The sequence below is a fragment of the Anguilla anguilla genome, chromosome 4 (genome assembly GCF_013347855.1).
Source record: "Anguilla anguilla isolate fAngAng1 chromosome 4, fAngAng1.pri, whole genome shotgun sequence".
In the NCBI taxonomy this organism is placed as follows: domain Eukaryota; kingdom Metazoa; phylum Chordata; class Actinopteri; order Anguilliformes; family Anguillidae; genus Anguilla; species Anguilla anguilla.
In genome coordinates, this window is record NC_049204.1 from 10271184 (window position 1) to 10289141 (window position 17958).

Consider the following 17958-nt stretch of genomic DNA (forward strand, 5'->3'; position numbering starts at 1 on the left):
TGGATTCAACACAATTTAACAAACACCCTCATTCAGATTCTACATAGAAATTTTAACTGACACATTTTTCATTACATCTACATTAAGGCATTTGGCTGATGTTTTTCTCCAGAACAACTTATACACGTGCATAGTCTTCAGATCTGCTCTCTCTGCGTTGTGAACGCATATTAATGATCCTCCACCTCAACATAAATGATAAATCTAGGGTAGGGTACTGGGGATAGGAAACATTCCAGCTACGGTGGCACCACAGAACTGCACAGCTGGGGGACGTTAGGGGCCTTAGCATAAATAAGCTGAGGAAATTATCAATAAACAGTCCCGACATCAAGAGGGTCCAGCCTGGGAAAAGGAACAGCTCCAGCCTAGCCGAAGAGAAAAAACACCAGGCCCCTCTCCTTCCACCTTAGAAATGCAAGTGCGTGATTCCGTTATCTCTGCGCAAACCTCGCTGGCAAAACGTACACGCACGCGTATCGGACACCGCGCCAGCGATGCTGAGCAGTCGGCGAGCCTGTCGTGTCAAAAGGCCCGTCGGGCGATAAGGCGAGCGGTCTTAGCCAAACAGCGCAGGGCAGTCAGAGAGAGAGGACCGAGCGCCGTACCGCTCCGCAGGCGGATCGTCGCGGTTGTTGGGAGAAAAAAAAAAAGTGTGACGATACAGAGCAAGACGCGGCAGCGTCGCCAGATAGGCGCTAGGCTGGCGCGCACGCTCACCTCAGCAAAGGCTCTTTCAGTCACCTGCAGCGGTGGGAGAAGGAGCTGTAGTTTTTCAATTTCTTGACAAATATGGCGCTTCGAGCATAGGGAGAGAGACAGCTTCCAGCATAGAGAGAGAGAGAGAGACAGTTACAACTCAGTGGGAGTGAACGGTGCTCCGTTCTTCCCCCTGGTCATGACGACCGAGTGAAGGGCCGAGACAAGTGCCATTCAGCAACTTCTCCACAGAGACGGGAAACAGCCCCTGTGGCTCCAGAGGAGAACACTTGAGCACTAGGCATGCTGGGAGAGGTCTCGAGTGGCTGTCGTTTCTTTGTTGTCGAGAGGCATGGGGACAAGCGGTTGACAATACAATCGAAAGCTGGATTTTTGACCCCCTTGATGACCCTTAATTTCACCATTTCCTTTTGTTCCCAACGCTCCTCAGAAAGCACAAAGGGTCCACCTCGGGACTGCTTACAGTGAAAAGAGCGAGAGGTCAAAGGTCAGAGCTGTTTTCTAAGTTCAGGTGCGATGGTAAAATGTTTTTGTTGCCCAAGCTAACTGCTCAGCCTCAATGCTGCAGGCTAACTAGCCAGAATCAGTGGCGATGTTAAGCAGAATTATTTTAAAGGGATTAAGCAGAGGGATCACCTTGTGTGACTTCTCTGGCATACTGACCATACGTCGTCCTGCTGAGCTCCAATTTCGTTCTGTGCCGGTCTGGAATTCCCATTAAAAACACAGTAGCCCCCAGACTGCACGCAAGTAGCTATTAAGTACTCCGCACTACTGGAGCATACAAAGGCCTGTAAATATCATATGGTTTCAAAATGTATCCAGTACATTGAGACCACAGCCGCGCTTTCAAAAGGATCATTGCTGAGATTGGCATATGGAGGAGTATATGGGCATTTCCGAGGTAAAGCATTGCGTAATTTACTCTTACACAGAAATGGAAGAATGGCTCTGTAAAAAATATAACCTAAGACCACCTATTAAAATTCCAACATCAAGACAATTCCAGCTGGATTTTAACGTCCTTCTCCCGTTTGCGGTGTTGTCTTTAAAACGACAGGCACCGCTCCTCTCTGGTCTCCAGCTTTTTTTAACGATGGCTTGTGAAAAAAACACACTGCCAAGTCAAGTCAAGGACTTCCCTGACGCACTCCACCAGCAGGTGTGGCGGTCGACGGACTCACTAATCTCCCCAATGTAATGGATGGGCTCTGATAAGGGCCAACCCTGACCGCACACAGTCCCGTCCTTCAAAAGCGCCACACCGCAACAGGCCATATCACCACCCACAACGTTCAGGACACAAAGAGAAAAGGCTATCACGGAATGATAAAGAGTCATGAGAGAGCCTGGCCAGCAGAAAGCCGTTATGACTCAACGCTGAGTATCTGGATACATTGAACTGCGGTCATCCGCTGGGGGAACTAAGCCGAAACAAAGGCGAACTTCGCCATGGTGTAAGCACGCAGCAATGCAGGGCCGTAATGTGTTTATAAAAGAAGATCCGCTCCTTTGCTTAATGCTCAGTCTGATCGTGCTCCCTCAATCCGGATGCACAGTTGTGGGCTTAAAGGGGAGCTTTGGGCAAAGCTTGTGGCTCACCACCAGTGACAAACCCTCCGGCTTTTCTTAGTGACCACTGTCCAACTATGATTGACTCCACTTAGCGGTCTACTTTAAATACCCCAGCATGAGTCATCCACGGTGTGCACACCCACCAACACACAAGTATACAGACAGCCACTTACACAACAGGAGAATCTGTGCTCTGTGAAGCCCCATGACTCACCCCCCACCCACACACACACACACACACACATACATATTTGTTTACACATGCAGATACACAGACATATACACACATCATTGCATTCAGAAACTGTCTGTTAAATTTGCAAAATGAAAAAATAAATATATATCGAGCAAGATAGACACCTCAAAATAAAGGAAATTTAATAAGTTGACACGAGGCAATACCACCCTATATTTCTCCAAAAGATTAAGGAAGTACAATAAAACACTGTCCTACAGTTTATAAAGTTTTTTTTAAAGACTAACCAAAACAATCACATCATTCTTCTCAAAACACTGTTTTTACATGTCCTAAAGTGTGCCTTCTTACAAGCCACTGACAAGTAATACTTTGGCTCTGAATCATCTAGAACAAACAATCAATAAAGATAGGACCAGTTAGCCACGAGACTTCACACAAGGCATGCAACTCCTCAGTTGCACCCCTCTCGTGTTACCTCTCTTATCTCACTGACTGCAGGCACCAGAGCACCAGAGCAGCAGAACACCATCGCACATTTCACAGGACACAAGCTCTCCACTGTCCGGGAACTGCCTCGGACACTTCCACCAGACCTCTGCGTTCACACGCGTTCTCAAAGTGCCCCACTACCCTCCCCCCAGAGAGTCCAGTGATAATCTGAGGACTGCAAGAGTAGCAATTTACTAATCTGGACAGCAGCCACTACAGCCAGAGAGCACAAAAAAGGCTTGCCTCGTACTTTTTAATCAACTGACCTGCGAGGTGTGAGTCGCAACTCGCTCGCACTCGCCTTGGCCCACTCAACAGGCGCTGCCTCCCCCCTTCCTCTACTCTGCCGCCCTCTCAATACACACACTCAGGGACAAGCGCCTACGCACAATCCCCTTCTTAACATTTCCTCAGAAAAACTACACTTTTTCAGAGTAGACCACATGTAAAATGTAGCACACATATTATTTTTTTAAAGAGTCTCCTTTAGAACTGACCGTGAGATTTGACCCAGGACAGAGCTGGTCACATCTCAGCTCATGGTCTGGACCAACTTAAAAAAAATTTTTTTAAATCCCATAACTCATGGAAAATCAATCGATTCCAGTAATCGATTAAATATTTGACCTGAAAATGCTGAAAAGAAAAGAAATATCTTCCATTAGTATTAGTAGCAGGTGGACTATGTAGATACATCTTTTTATAAGAGCCCAGTAGAAACCTAGCCAGCTGATATAACACTGCCTATGTCCACATAAGCAAAGTGAAATTATTTAAGTACATACAACTGTGACATATATACGTGTAAAAGATGAGCAATCACCTTAAGTCTGCGGCTGCAGAGTAAAACACAGCAATGGCATTCGATGTCATGATGAATTACACTGTTTCAGCACTGACTATATGTCAGACCCCTGCTAAGCGCTAATTCCCTCAAAAAACAAATAAGGTTCTTTGCCGTTAAGGTGTCATCAATAACCAGCATTTATTCACTTTTTATGTATTGCATTCATTCATACATGTGGAATACTGGGCAATTAGGGAACTGTTCTATCATTTTGCTGATATGTAAAAAAAACACAACCATTCCTTGAGAAAAAGATGCAAGAATAGCCACAGCATGTGGGGGGTGTTCTGCATTATCATTCAGGCAAATCTATATTAGAAGTTAATGAGGGTAAGCTATAATAAAAGTCTCTTGTTATTACTGCTATTAATGTATCACCAATCTTTACCTATAAACGTGAAATACAATATATAACTACAGCATATTCATTAACCCACGTGCATCCTCCGGAGCCTTTCTAAATGAATGTATTGTATGGTCATTGGTCATTGTTGAATGATGGCTTGGAATAGATCCAGCGTTTTGACGAATCGGTATGTGGTATTTTGACAGCATTTCTCTTTGCGCGACTTCAAACACTGGAGCGGCAATTTATGCCTCACGAGAAGCGCCTCTTTTGCGACATTAGGATACGAACGCGAAGGAAAATCATACAGGCTTCTCATTATGAGCATTTCATGGCATGTGACAGTCCCCGGCCAAACATCAATTCCAAAGATCGGTGCGCTGCGTTGGTACCTACATTCGACTATGTCTTCAGTAATTTAGGTCTGCTTATTAGTTAATTTTACATTTAAGTCCACACGACAAAACAGCCAATATCAATGAACGTTTGGGCAACTGCTTAGAGAGCAGTGTGACTTCTGCCGATCTTTAGCGTTGTTTATCCACAAAGTACAAATTTGTGTATTCTGGAAGAACATTATGCGCAGGACATTATGAGATGAACAACTTTGAATTATAAAAGCAAACAAAAAAGTCACAGCGTTTCACTAAATAGTCTATTTACGAGTTCGCCTACTTTAATCGAGCACTGTATTTTAGTTTTTTAATTATAATAAACACGTCGTGCCATTTCTGATCCGTGCAATATAAAGTCATAGAAAGCATGCCGAATATTTCTTTACCCAAGAGATTACCATCGGCTACGCCAATGCGAGGTAAACATGCTGGCATTAATAAACGTCACTTTTTCTGTACAACATAATTTATTAGCTTAATTTGTTTTTCGTCGGGCATTTGGTGGATTTATAATAGTAAGAATCATTTTATTAACTGTTCCATTTAAAAATAATACACTTAAACGTACCATAGAGGATCTTCAGAGTTGTCAAAAGTGGAGAAAAACTTTCGTGAACGAACAGCTGCAGTACAGATGAATGTAAAGCGTGTTGTTGCGTGTTGTTGTTGTTGTTTTCTTTCTATATACATATATTGCAGTAGCGGAACTTCTATGCGTGCACGGTAAATAGATAAACAATGGAGCTGGTGGTCTGTAAATGTTAATATTCCAAACTATGCGGTCTCTGCTTTCGAGAAAGTTTTAAATCTAAATGATACCCATCTCAGCTTTCACTGAGAAGACTTTTGGAGGTGGAGCTAGTAGGAGGAGGCAGAAAACTACATCAATCAAGCCAAATTTTGGGCTTTCATTGGTGAAGATTACAACAAGGTGGGATCTGCATATTATCCGGAGATTTTATGAAGGAAAACGCATTATTTCATGTAGTAAGTTTATAGATTTTCTGATCGAACCGATATAGTTCAACTTTGCAATAAATTATCTTTTCATTTTAAAATTAAAGAACAGTGCTATATATATATATATATATATATTATAAACTGCATATGGAGTAATCTAATGTATAGCATTCATTTAATTATTAGATATTTGTTTCTTCCTGAACAGATGACACATTTTGAAACCCCAAACAGTTCCACACATTTGGACAGAGAGCATTCTTTTTCATTTCTCATAGGGCAGTATGCTTAATTTATGCTTAATAGAATGTTTAATCAAATCTAACATCAGTTTCATCAAAAGTATGAGTATTTATGTATGATTGAAGTGTATGAGTGATACAGAGTATCTCTTTTGGGAGAGAGACATTATTTTATTATATCAATTGTTTCATTATATGAATGCTGACCAAATGTTTCTGATGACTACCAATTTAGTAAGCTGACTTTGTTAACAAATCTTGAAACTCGTGTAAAAAAATAACATAAACCCTACTTCCAGCAATACACTACAGAAACACCTTTCAAATGGTAATAATGAAAGTTCCTTCTCTTTGCTCTCAAAATACAGAAAATCTTTTAAATGAAATTCACCATATGGAAATGGAAAGCATAGTTTATACTTTAAAAAGGAAAGAATAGTTGCCATGGTACTGGGCAAGACTTATCTGTGGCGCAAGATTGCTGATATGAATGTAATCATCTTTTCATTGCCAACTGCTCAGCATCAAGGCTATGGGTCACAGGTTGAGCACATGTGCGCAAACCTTGTAGATCTCTCTCCAGCTTAAAAGAGACTTTTGCTTTTTATCAGTCAAAGCCATCAAATCCTGGCTTGTTTTCAATACTGTGGTCTGATGGCAGCATGGTTTTGCCCTCAAGGTTGCCACTCCAGAGATGAACCCAGTAGTTGTGACGTGCTCTTCTATGTAGGTTAGCTTTGTATCCTTGACTGTTCCTCGACTGCTAAGATTTTTTTTTAAAAATTTTTAGGTTTTTCTTCTTGTTTTTTTTTCTCAAAATAAAGACTACTTTCACTAGGAAAAACTTATTTCATTGTCACCACTGAATGGGTGAATGTTGCTTGTATATTTTAGGCTATGTGACAATGGTAACATTTAGAGAAATCCTTTTTTCAAGAATTACTTAAAGCTTAAAGACTGCTTTAAAGTTGAGAAATAAAGCTAGCAAATGTGTGTTCAACTGAAGATTGAATACACTGGGTTCAGGTCATCCTCCATGTTGATTCCTGATTATTAACTAAAAAACTAACCCAACAAATGTGCCTTTATGAAATTTACTGTCTCTTGTTTCTACAGTATGTAGCAGATGAAGAAGTAAAAACTAATAGTGTGTTAAATTGCAGCTTAAACTTCAGCTTTCAATCTCTGTGTCGGAAAGGCTGAAGAATGAGATGAAATGCCATTTCTGTAGGCCTATTCAGAATTATGAAAAGACTGTCAACCTGGTCTGCCATTGTTACTTTGTTATGAGATTGTAGTTGTTTTACATCAGACTGGCCTTCTCTGTTTATTAGCAATGCAACCTCAGACACGTTATCAAAGGGTTATGGGTTATGCTGCAAGCCAGGGATACTCAAATCTGGCTCTTAGGCATGCACATTGATTTGTGCATTTGTACGTACAAGTTACTAGTACGTTAGCTAACTTAGTAGCCTCATATGTAGTTCTATTAGCTATGAAGGTAGCTGACAAGGCTCTGTAGCTGGCTTTATCATCTGTTGAATTCAATTAAATTCCTATCACGGAAATGTCGCACTTAGCTGTAGCTAAACAATATTTTCCTTGCTAACTAGCTTAATAGATAGTCGAACAGCTATTAAAATGCTAGGCTATAGATAATGTCTGTTGTCACAGTAAATTGCCGTTTCCAATCAAACCTTAGTTATAACCTGTAAGTGCATTGCTACACTGCCAGTTTCATCTTTGGGCTAGGCTAACCATACTGGCCTCAGTTCACTTACTTCAGCTAACTACTTAGCTTGCAGTGCTTTAGCCATCAGGCTAATAATGGACAAGAATGTCCAGTGCATGTACTATGTGAATAAGCACGTACATACCCATGCTTAGCATTCTATCCAATGTGTCGACTGGAACTGGAAGGAGCAGCGTGCATTGGGCGAGAGGCAGGAATACACTCTGGACAGGTCGCCAATCTATCGCAGGGCACACACACTATTCACTCACACACTCTTACTCTTAGTCTCCAATTGGCCTAACCTGCCTTTGGACTGTGGGAGAAATCCAGAGTACACGGGGGAAACCCACTCGGACACGGGGAGAACGTGCAAGCTCCACACAGAAAGGCTAAGGGATTCAAACCCAGGACCTTCTTGCCACGAGGCGACAGTGCTACCCACTACACCACTGTGCATTGTGTTTATAATACATTTATAATACATGTAATTTTGAATAATCACAGGACCCCCTGGAGGTCGTGGGGCCCAAAGCAGCCGCTTATGTCACTCATTGTGTCGGCTCTGGTAGCCTACTATCTCCCATATATTTCTAACGCACACTCGGTGATTTAGTTCTGGTACCCGGCCTTCCCCTCTGTGCCAGTAATACTGCTGATTCTCATTCCCCTTGTCTAATCAGGGATTGATTTAAACCTGACGCACCAGCTAGGTGAAATCTCTGGCTAATCAGTTGGATTCTGGCCATTATTGGACTATGGGCAGAATCAGGCAGAAGAGAAAACCTGCAGCACCACTGACATTGGGGGCCATATTTGAGTATCTCTGCCATAAGGCATCAGGCAGTTAAGTGGCTACCAGATGAATAAGCATTATGTCCCATATATGGAATTTGGCCATACTGGTCATATATCAGCATAAAAAGATTTCATATAATTTTCTGTAGTAAAAATATTTTAAACATTCTGCCTAAAACAATATTGTTGCAGCAATTTACCAGCAGCTGGTATTAAAAAATATAACCAACAGTTTCAGAATTTATATTTATTTAAATCAAATTCACAATAAAATATTAGCATGGATTATGAATAAATAATGCAATATATAATGTCAATACAAATACTATTCAAAAAAGTTAACATATACAGATCTATATATTTGTGCATTTTGTATAGAACCTCAGTCTACCTTACCATTACCTTTATCCGGGAAGCACCATTGCAGGTTGAATTGTCTGTTTGGTTACTCATTTTATACTTTTCTTTAAATGGTATTTCAAGACATGTTTCGCTGTAATTACTGAATTTTCTTGGAACTGAAACACTGTTTAGATTAATGATGTGACATGCACTTTCACTGAAAAAACAAAGAATATCTTCTCTCAAAATGAAAAATGTTGACTTAACATTCAAAATCGCTAGCAAAACACAGCTGGCAAGTAGCAGTACTAAGCAGAGTTCTACAGTCTGCCCAGGTACTGTGCAGCAGTACTGCAAATAACAGTAAAGGGAGAAAAAACATCAAACGTTTGCATTTATGAGCCTATCAAGCTCATAATAGTCAGCTCCATTTCATTCATTACATAACCCTTATTTTTCTCAGTGGGAATATGAAAATTGAACTGCTCTATGCACAACCCCTGGGGTCCTACTTACGGGAAAAAATAATTTTGCATTCAGGAACTTTCAGGGTGATCAACAGAAAGACACCCAGTTATTGGTTTCACAGGCTGTTGGACAACACACATGGAGTTATTTCAGCCTATAGCATATGCCAAGTCAACACAATCAGCCCCTACAGTCAAAACCCTTGAAGACCGTATGCAATCACCTGTTTTTTTTGTTTTGTTTTTTTTTTTTGTTGCAATTCAGCAATGTTTAGCTACAGCATAAAGATACAGGTACTTTTTTAATCTACAGTGTTCATTCTGTATGGATATTATTGGCAGCTTATTAAATTGTCACATTGTTAATTGGTTAAAATAGAAATGCCATATAAATTATACTCATAGTTTACTCATACTATAAGCATAGTTTACAAATTACTAGGTCAAAGCCCTCCTGTAGTAGGAATTATAGGGTTGCTTTGAGAATTTAAAAAAACAAATGTAAAAATCTCAGCCGAAAAATATCTGTTTTCTCTGCTTGTTTATGTGTTCTATTACTATTAAAATGTGATATTTATTGCATGTTTATTGCATTGCATTTATTGCATGTGTTGTTAATACTGTTCCACTGTAAATGCCGAAGTTTAATTAATTACAGCCAAGGGTATCAGAGAGTGCATGGTTCTACCTCAGAGCAATATGTGAGACTTGGGGTGCGTAGGCCAGAATGTGGTCATTTAGGATTTGGGCATTTAGAGTAATTGGGGCACAAGTGTTAGACAACAAGGGCAGAAGAGAGGTATATGGCAGTTGGACTGTAGTGTGTAGTAATAACTGGTTTATAACAGATAGTTTTTGGTGCTAGAAGGAGGGGCCAAGTGAAGCGTGGAATGAGCTAGAAGGGGCAGTTGTGCTAAAAGACTGGTGAAGAACAGGACATTAGAAGAGGAAGAAGGTTAATGTACTAGAGTGCTATAATTGGATGGGCAACTGAAGGAAACTGTATTGTCAGTAAAATGAATTGTGTGCGTGCGCGCGCACATGTGTGCGTGTGCGTGTGCGACACTGGCATTATTGCGTGTTTCGCTGTATGTTTGTTTTCTGTATAAAGTGTTCTTTCCCTTAGACTGTGATTTCTGTCCTTACAATTCCACATCCTGTAAAACTACACAAACATCTTTGACACAGGCATGTCTCTGCGAACAAACATCTTTTCTGTGTCACTCTGCCAAAATATTCCAGTTCCTGTAGAATCTGTAGAAAGGAAATTCTTTTCAGCTGGGAACGGGCATAAATGTCTGAGCGGTGATTTTCCTCTAATGAGACTGCATCTTTGAAATGGGAATCGAAAATTTGTTTTGGAACACCTTGATGCGTCGCGAAAATGTTGATTTACATCGAGCGGGCTTTGAGCGTCAACAAGTGCGCATTCAAAGGGTTCAAATCATTGCTGAGCCTCATACATATGTATGTTTCAGAGCAAGGCATGTGTATGGTATTTGTTTGTTTGCTTGCTTTTAGGGCTGGTGGTACAACTCATGCTGACAACTTACACGAAGGAAAGAGATGAAAAGGGATCAGCTCTGCAAAGCCATTGCTTTCATTCATTGTTGCACCCGATTTTTATGTACGCTTGTGCTTAAAACCTCAAACGATCAGCACATTGCATCCAGATTTTTGATGGACAAAGTGTTTGTTCCTGGCCAGAATGAATACATAAGAAAGACTTGGTTTATTTAATCATGAGATGAAGGATTTAGATCAAAATCTGAAATAGATCTAAAATAGAAACAGTGTTGATCAGTCGAACAATGATGTGCACCACCCCCTCCCCCACCCCCTCCCTTCACTGTCTATTTCGCAGTCCAAAAATACACTTCAGCCCTTAAATATTACTACACAGACTAAAGCCCTGATTTGTGCTCTGTAAAATGTAATGTTTTGGTTAGGAGAATGGTTAATTCCAGAATGAAAAAAAAGAGTAGTGCCAAACAAGCACCATGTAGGCTTAGCTAGAATATAATTTTAAGAAAAAATACATCTTTGTTTAAATTTCCAAGTTTATACAAAGATGGCAACACCACATCTTAACTGGTTTTGAGTTTATCCCACTTAAAACCTCACCAGTATTCAGCAGAACTTAAATTACATTTCTCATTTACTTACAATACAGTTGTTTTTGTTTGACTTTAATTACCAAATGTGTATGTTCCTTTCTAAATTTTATCATGGAATTTGGATTGTTTTTCAAGGCACTTCATTTATAAACATGACGAGAACTGCAATTACATACACTGTTGTTCCCTTTTAGCTTCACTTTACATTTCATCATAAATTGTGCTAGTGATTCTTTTTTTTTTTTATTCAGTGAGAATTCAATTTGAATTTAATTGTAGTAAATAGTGTGAGCTATTTAAAGGCTGCTGCTGGCATGAACACTCTGTGTAGTCATTTAAGGCCACAATTGTTTTGTTGTTTTTATGTAAGACATTTTAGTTCTACAGTATTTTTATTTATGTGCCCATGGCGATCGGTTGCCCGGTCAGTAATAGGTTCATCTCCAAAAATTCTTTTTTTTGGGCTGGAGCCGGCTCTGGAACTATGCTCATTATCGTACCATACAATCTTCAATATTCTTTACCAATATCCATAACCTAATTGAGAACAGAACTGTATGGGTGCAAACAGCAAAGGTGGGAGATTTTTTTAAGTAAACAGCTATATGGCATTTACTGTGTGAAGATATCGTAACTACTGACAGCTCCTGTAATTGGCTGAAAATTTGATCAGATGATTGATAACAGAATCTCAAGAGGAAAAAAAGAACTGTTCTCGCTTGCCTCAGCCGCTGAACCAGGGGTCCTCCAGAATGTGTGAGCCTTTTATTGATCCCTGAACTATAAAATCTTTAGTCCTAGTGAGCGACTGCCAGGAGCTAAGCTTTAACTTTTAGCCTCTATGGCATTTATCTTGCAGGTCTTTGTTCCCGCAACAAACTATTATCCCCTTTCTCTGTTTCTGTTTGGGCATTCGCACACACCTCTTATAGTGAGAGAGAGAAGGGTCTGACAAAGCTGTCTTTGCACCTAATTTAGCAACAGATTGTTTTTTAATGTAAGTATTTTTGACTTCAGAATATGTTGTATATATTGTATTTATATGCACATTTTTAATCAGACCTTGAAAGTTTTCCTGTCTTGAGGCAGAGCGATCCTCGAGAATAGCAAAAGTTCACCTTGACTTCTCCACATAATTCAGATCAATTAGGATCACTGTATATAAGTCCCTCTGAAAATGTCACACAGCAGGAAGGGAGAACATGATGTGTCTTACTATTTGTCCGTTTGGTCTTTCACACTCAGAACCACGAGATATACGCTTTTAAAGTTCTCTCATTTAACAGCAAATAAACAGACTGCATACATTACGTAGTTATAGCGGTAAAAATGGACCCATGAATAAATATGGGGTATTTTTAACACAAATACATTCACCGCGGTTGAGTATAGTTCTTAAAAAGCACATTTGATAAAAGATAAGAAAAGCACTGTGCATTTTATGAGAATGATTGGGAGTGCTCGCATGTTTCCTGACTGGCAGTATGTTAATCATAAAAAAAACTCTCTACAGCTGAAACAGTTAGACAACTTTTACATCAAGTGTTGAAAATGAATAAGTACAACTATTTTCACAATATCGAAAGATCCTCAGTGGGAGTGATTCAGTGAGACAAGGCAATCAGCCAAAAGAAAGCAAATTCTCCATATATTAAACTTATGCTAAATATATAAGCTAAATATATTCATACATTTTGTGGCTGTCAATAACAGTGTGTCAAGAAGTACATGTCACATTTGGTTATGTTTCCAATGCAAACACTGATGTATTGATGTATAATAAATACATGAAACATTAAAATCATTAAAGCCTTTTTTCAAATGAAGGGACAATACCTTTTCCACAACAAACTGATTTTTTTGATCGGCAAAATTAATTATTTTATCTCTTTAAGAAAGCAATGAAATAATATTATTAATGTTTCATAGAAAAAATAAAATCACCAAAAAGCCTTCAGACTGTTTCATAACTCTAACCTGTTTTGTAAGTACTAGCGTCCCCTTCTGGATACACTTCATATAGCACTCAAATGAATATTATGATGAATTTTCTCTCCACTTTCTCTTTCTCGGGCCAAATTTCTTCTTGGCCTCCATTCATGGGCCAGGTGCAGAGCAGTCTTCTTGAATCAGTGTAAAGAAAAGCCACTTTATTTTGATACAAAAATATATTTGCCGTGTTGTCCTCAAGGTAAAAAATAACCATATCCAACAAGATCAGATGAAAATCCTCGAAATTAAACTTTTTCAGCATGAAATCTGATGACTGATGAAATGCCTGTAATGACTTCCCTTTGAGTGATCCTATCATTAGAAAGAGTTAAACATTTCCTGTTTTTATATTTTTATTAAAGCGGTACACCAGCAGGCTACAGAGATTGATTATGACTTCTGATTTCATAACGGCAGGATTAAAAAGACTCATAAGACAAATTTAAGTGCCACACGTCTATTCAAGCAAAATAAAATCAACTATGAATTGTGTTTTGCAGCAAGAACGAGTTGTGCAGACTGAAGAAATACTGCCTTTCTGGACAGTGGAAGTTGGAAAACAATTATTCATTAATTTATTGATTAGTGACAAGTTTCTGCATGAAAACTATTGATTTAGGGTTTAAAATCCAAAGAAGAGGCTTTATCACAGGGGGTCATTTTGATCCTGTGGACACGGGGTGCATGCATAATATGAAGACAACAGGAGGGTTAAGCTCAGTTCATACCAGTCTCAAAATTGCTTGGACAATACTTTTTCACCACATTTGTGGCTTTGTAACTGTGAGAATACAGGAAACACTTGAGTAAATGAGGGATCTGAAGTATATTGAAAGCAGGTGCTTCCACACAGGCGTGGTTCCTGAGTTAATTAAGCAATTACCGGGAGCTTCTGTGAAGACGACTGTTGAACTTGCTAATGTTTCATGGCGGACAGTGGATAAGGTGATGTCGGAAACGAAGTCTGAGAAAGACATCAGCTAGGGGTAACTGCGGTCGAAAGGGCGTACAACTCGATCATGATGACCATGTATTGGTTTGAGATGCAAGGCAAAACAGATAAGCCACTCTGTATCTGTTGACTGCAAATACCAATCTAGGGCATGAGCAGACTGTTCCATCAAGAACAGTCCATTGAGAACTTTACAGAGAGGGACACAATGGTTACTATTTTGTTTATCTTGGCAGTTCCTTGTAGATTTAGGCATAAAAATTTTGTTTAAAAATTAACAAATATAATTTGTTCACATATAACTTTATTTTAAGTTTTCATTCTTTTAACCCCTATCCCAACCCTAAAGCATTTGTTGGAGCATCATTACCTTCAAGAAATGGAGTGATGCACATGCTAGATGTATGATTTTACATTCCAGGCACCTGGCACTCAATGCCGATACATGTTGTATTAAGTTCTGAGCACACAGGTTATGGCTGAGGTATCTTAACCTGGGATTTTCATCGTGAATGAGAATGTGACATAGTTTAGCCATGTATTTAATTTTGATTTTCTTTTACTTTTATTTAAACCATGTGACTGTGTACATGTTTGTTACAAATATTTAACAAACATGGGGAAACAAGCAGAAGATTGGGGGGGGGGAAATGGGGGGCACAGACAACAAATAAACTACACATAAGCATTGGTGGTGAATAAAGACCAGAATTACAACTTGGAAGCATTTCTTGCTCTATGAAACCTTTCCTGAGTTCTGCCCAGCCTTTGAGGGTTGTTTTCTTTTTCCAGGATGCCAAGCCGATTGAAATAATTTAGCATTTCATGCTAAAAAAAAAAATAAAATAAAAAAAAAAAAAAGGAGCAGCACTGGACACGTGGATGCATCCTCAAAACAAGAAATAGCTACACTACCCACTACATCCCCAGCACTAACTTCCAAAAAGACATTGTTACAGGCCATTCCAGTGTGTGGATGTGCCCTAAGGTGTGTTATTGAATCCACAGCATTGCCCAGGGACAGAGCATTTCAGTCAGTAGGCTTGTCTGTGTCACATCTCACCTCAGTTTACTCCACAGGTCAGTCAGGTCCCTACGGCCTGTCTGTAAGCTGCTCTTGAAGGGTATTCTTCTCCAGGTTTGGAATTACGCATTACACTGGCTTTTTTTTTTTTTTGTGGGGGGGGGGGGGGCATCTGTGAGATTGAGGACCGGAGGGACCTTTTTCAGGGGAGCTTGTGTCTCTTTCAGGAGAGACTGAGCTCCCCCTGGCACCTCTGTAATTCCAAACCGGTTCTCCCTGCACAATTACTGCACCACTCAGCCGGTGGACCAGAAAGAGAAAAGAGCAGCACTTTGGAGGAGAACACATGCTTGTCTGGCCTCTCACAGACAGGAGGTTGCAGCAAAGGGACAACTGAACAAACAAAAAGACAAACTAGAGGTTGCCTTGCAAATGTACATGATGTTCCCAGTACAAGTTCTATCTTCAGAAATGTACAATTCCAAGAATTGATAAACAGCATATGAGGTAATTTAAGCGATTTCAGCAGGATGCAATAAGGAAACAACAAAATAAGGAAAAAGATTATCACATAGTTTCATAATTGTACTCCAAATCCTGACACTAGGGCATTGGCCACATAGTTGTGATCATATTAGATCTGACTCATGCAAATGTGGATATAATAAAACAAACTTTGATTTATACATTTTGGTGATTTGGAAGATGCCAAAGATTTTAACCAAAGCAACTTACAATAGTGAATTTAACATGGCAAGCAAACACCACAGTCAAAGAAGTTATAGTCAAATAAGTGCCAACATCAAGGTGCATGCCACATGACTTGTCAAATAAAGTGAGGGAAAGACTTAGGGCCAGGTTTACTAAAGGATTTCTGAAGCAAAAGCAGTTGCTACAAGGTTGCAATATCTACATCATATTTAGCAGTTTTGATTGGTTGTGCATGCTATGCTGTCTTGTAGTCAATGCCTTTTATGTTGTAAGCACACACCACAGTGATTTGCAGAAAGGTGTGCAGAGAAATCCACAGGCATTGAGACTTGTGCTTTTGCTAGCCCAAGATTGCTGCCTTAAGCTATTTTAACTTCAAAATTGCTATACTCCTCAAGTTCAACTATGTGAGCAAACAACAGTAAAATAAATGTACAACACATTAGGAAAGCAATTGGTATAGGGAGCATGCCTACTGTAATTTAAAGTTGAGAGTAATGCACCATAACAAAGACAAATGTCTTACATTACTGGTTTTCCATCTTCTTTCTTACTTATTTTTAATCATTAATTACTCCGAAACATTCCAACCTGGGATGCGTAACGTGTTCATTCCTTCAATTTCATCTATCTGCGTTCCAAACACCATTATTGCGTGCACACAGGTTGACTTACACGGTCACGATTTCTTTCAGAAAATGTACACGGTAAGAGTTTGGGCACCACCAAGTGGTACAGAAAGAAAAATGCACGCAGTATAAAATGAGTTTATGCCTAGAAACCAATTTATTTTGAAACAATTTTCTGTTACCTATGCAGGGAATGAATCATCCGCCTCCCCCTCCATTAGTCTTGCCTTTCTTGTTCAGTAGGTCAAGTATGTTCAATAGTATTTGTTTCAAATTCTATCTGAACTATATAAACAAAAGTGTGTCATTACAGCACCTACTGAGAGGGGGAAAAAATTGAAAGGTTAACCGTAGGATTAAATAATAGTCTGATAATCACCCTTCAGAGCTTGCTGTCACAAAAGCACTTATAACAAATATGGAATGGTGAAGTGTTTCCTCTCAATAAAGTGGATATTTGTGTAGCTCATCTCTAGGTAGTCATCCATGAGTTACTGCATTTTAGGAATGTGTTTTACAGCATTAATCTGAAAAGGAATTTACTCCCAGTTGCACCCAAGACCTGACGAGGACATGAGACAATTTCCACTCAATCCCTCTTGTATTCCCTCGAGAGGGCCACCTTCAGCACATATTTTCAATGCACTTCCAAAACAACAATTTACAGAGTTTTCCAGGCAAGGACATCAAACAAATAGGTGAATTGACCAATGAAGACCAAGGCCAGGTCCTCAAGTGCCTCCAGAAATTTCTACGCGTCATTTGTTATCAAATAGCTAGCTGTTTCTGCAAAAAGAATGAGAGTATGCGTTGCCATTAAGAATGTATGTTAAGAATCCACTGGAGAATATACTGAATGATTCTATACAATATTTTTCTGGGGGGCACGTGCCAGCGCAGCCACCCCACCCTCCTGGACATGCACGGTCGTGGGCACACTATACAGTTATTGTGGCCACAAGATTAGATCTCGTGGGAACGAGTTTGTATCGTATGGCCATATGATGGTTATATAGAGACCACGCAACCGTGACGACTTCTCTTAAAGTGTGGCCACAAGTAAAGTATGTTGTGCGCACACTATGCTATGGCCACAGTGATATGTTGAGCGCACACTAGCCTATCTAACTTGTTGCCATGAATTTGTATTTATACGGGACGAGATAACCGTATTCCTGAAAAACAAAGAACGTGACTGGTGTTATTTCATCGAGTATTTTAGAACTGGAGAGACATATAAAGGCACCAATTGTACAGTCATTAACTTTAAGGCATGGGTATGTAGCCATATAAGCCTGTGCCACTTAAAACGCATTATCAAAGGGCTATCCGTGCAAATTTCGCAGAATTTGAGACAGTTTCACTCTTAGCCAACTGGCTTGTCCAGGTCGTCTTCACGCCTATCGTGAATGCACACGAAA

At 39.7% G+C, this 17958-nt stretch overlaps 1 protein-coding gene across 2 annotated transcripts in view; it reads right to left on the reverse strand.

Moving 5' to 3' along the window:
* The window catches only part of tgfbr3 (transforming growth factor, beta receptor III), an 88237-nt gene extending 82837 nt beyond the window's left edge, over positions 1-5400 (reverse strand). The window contains exon 1 of one of the 2 annotated variants that reach the window (XM_035413844.1): positions 5140-5400. The gene's annotated coding sequence lies outside the window, so the exon portion shown is untranslated. Of the gene's footprint in view, positions 1-720; positions 744-5139 lie in introns of those variants that run through there. The other variant, XM_035413845.1, reaches the window with a different exon arrangement.
* Positions 5401-17958: the final 12558 nt, after the last annotated feature.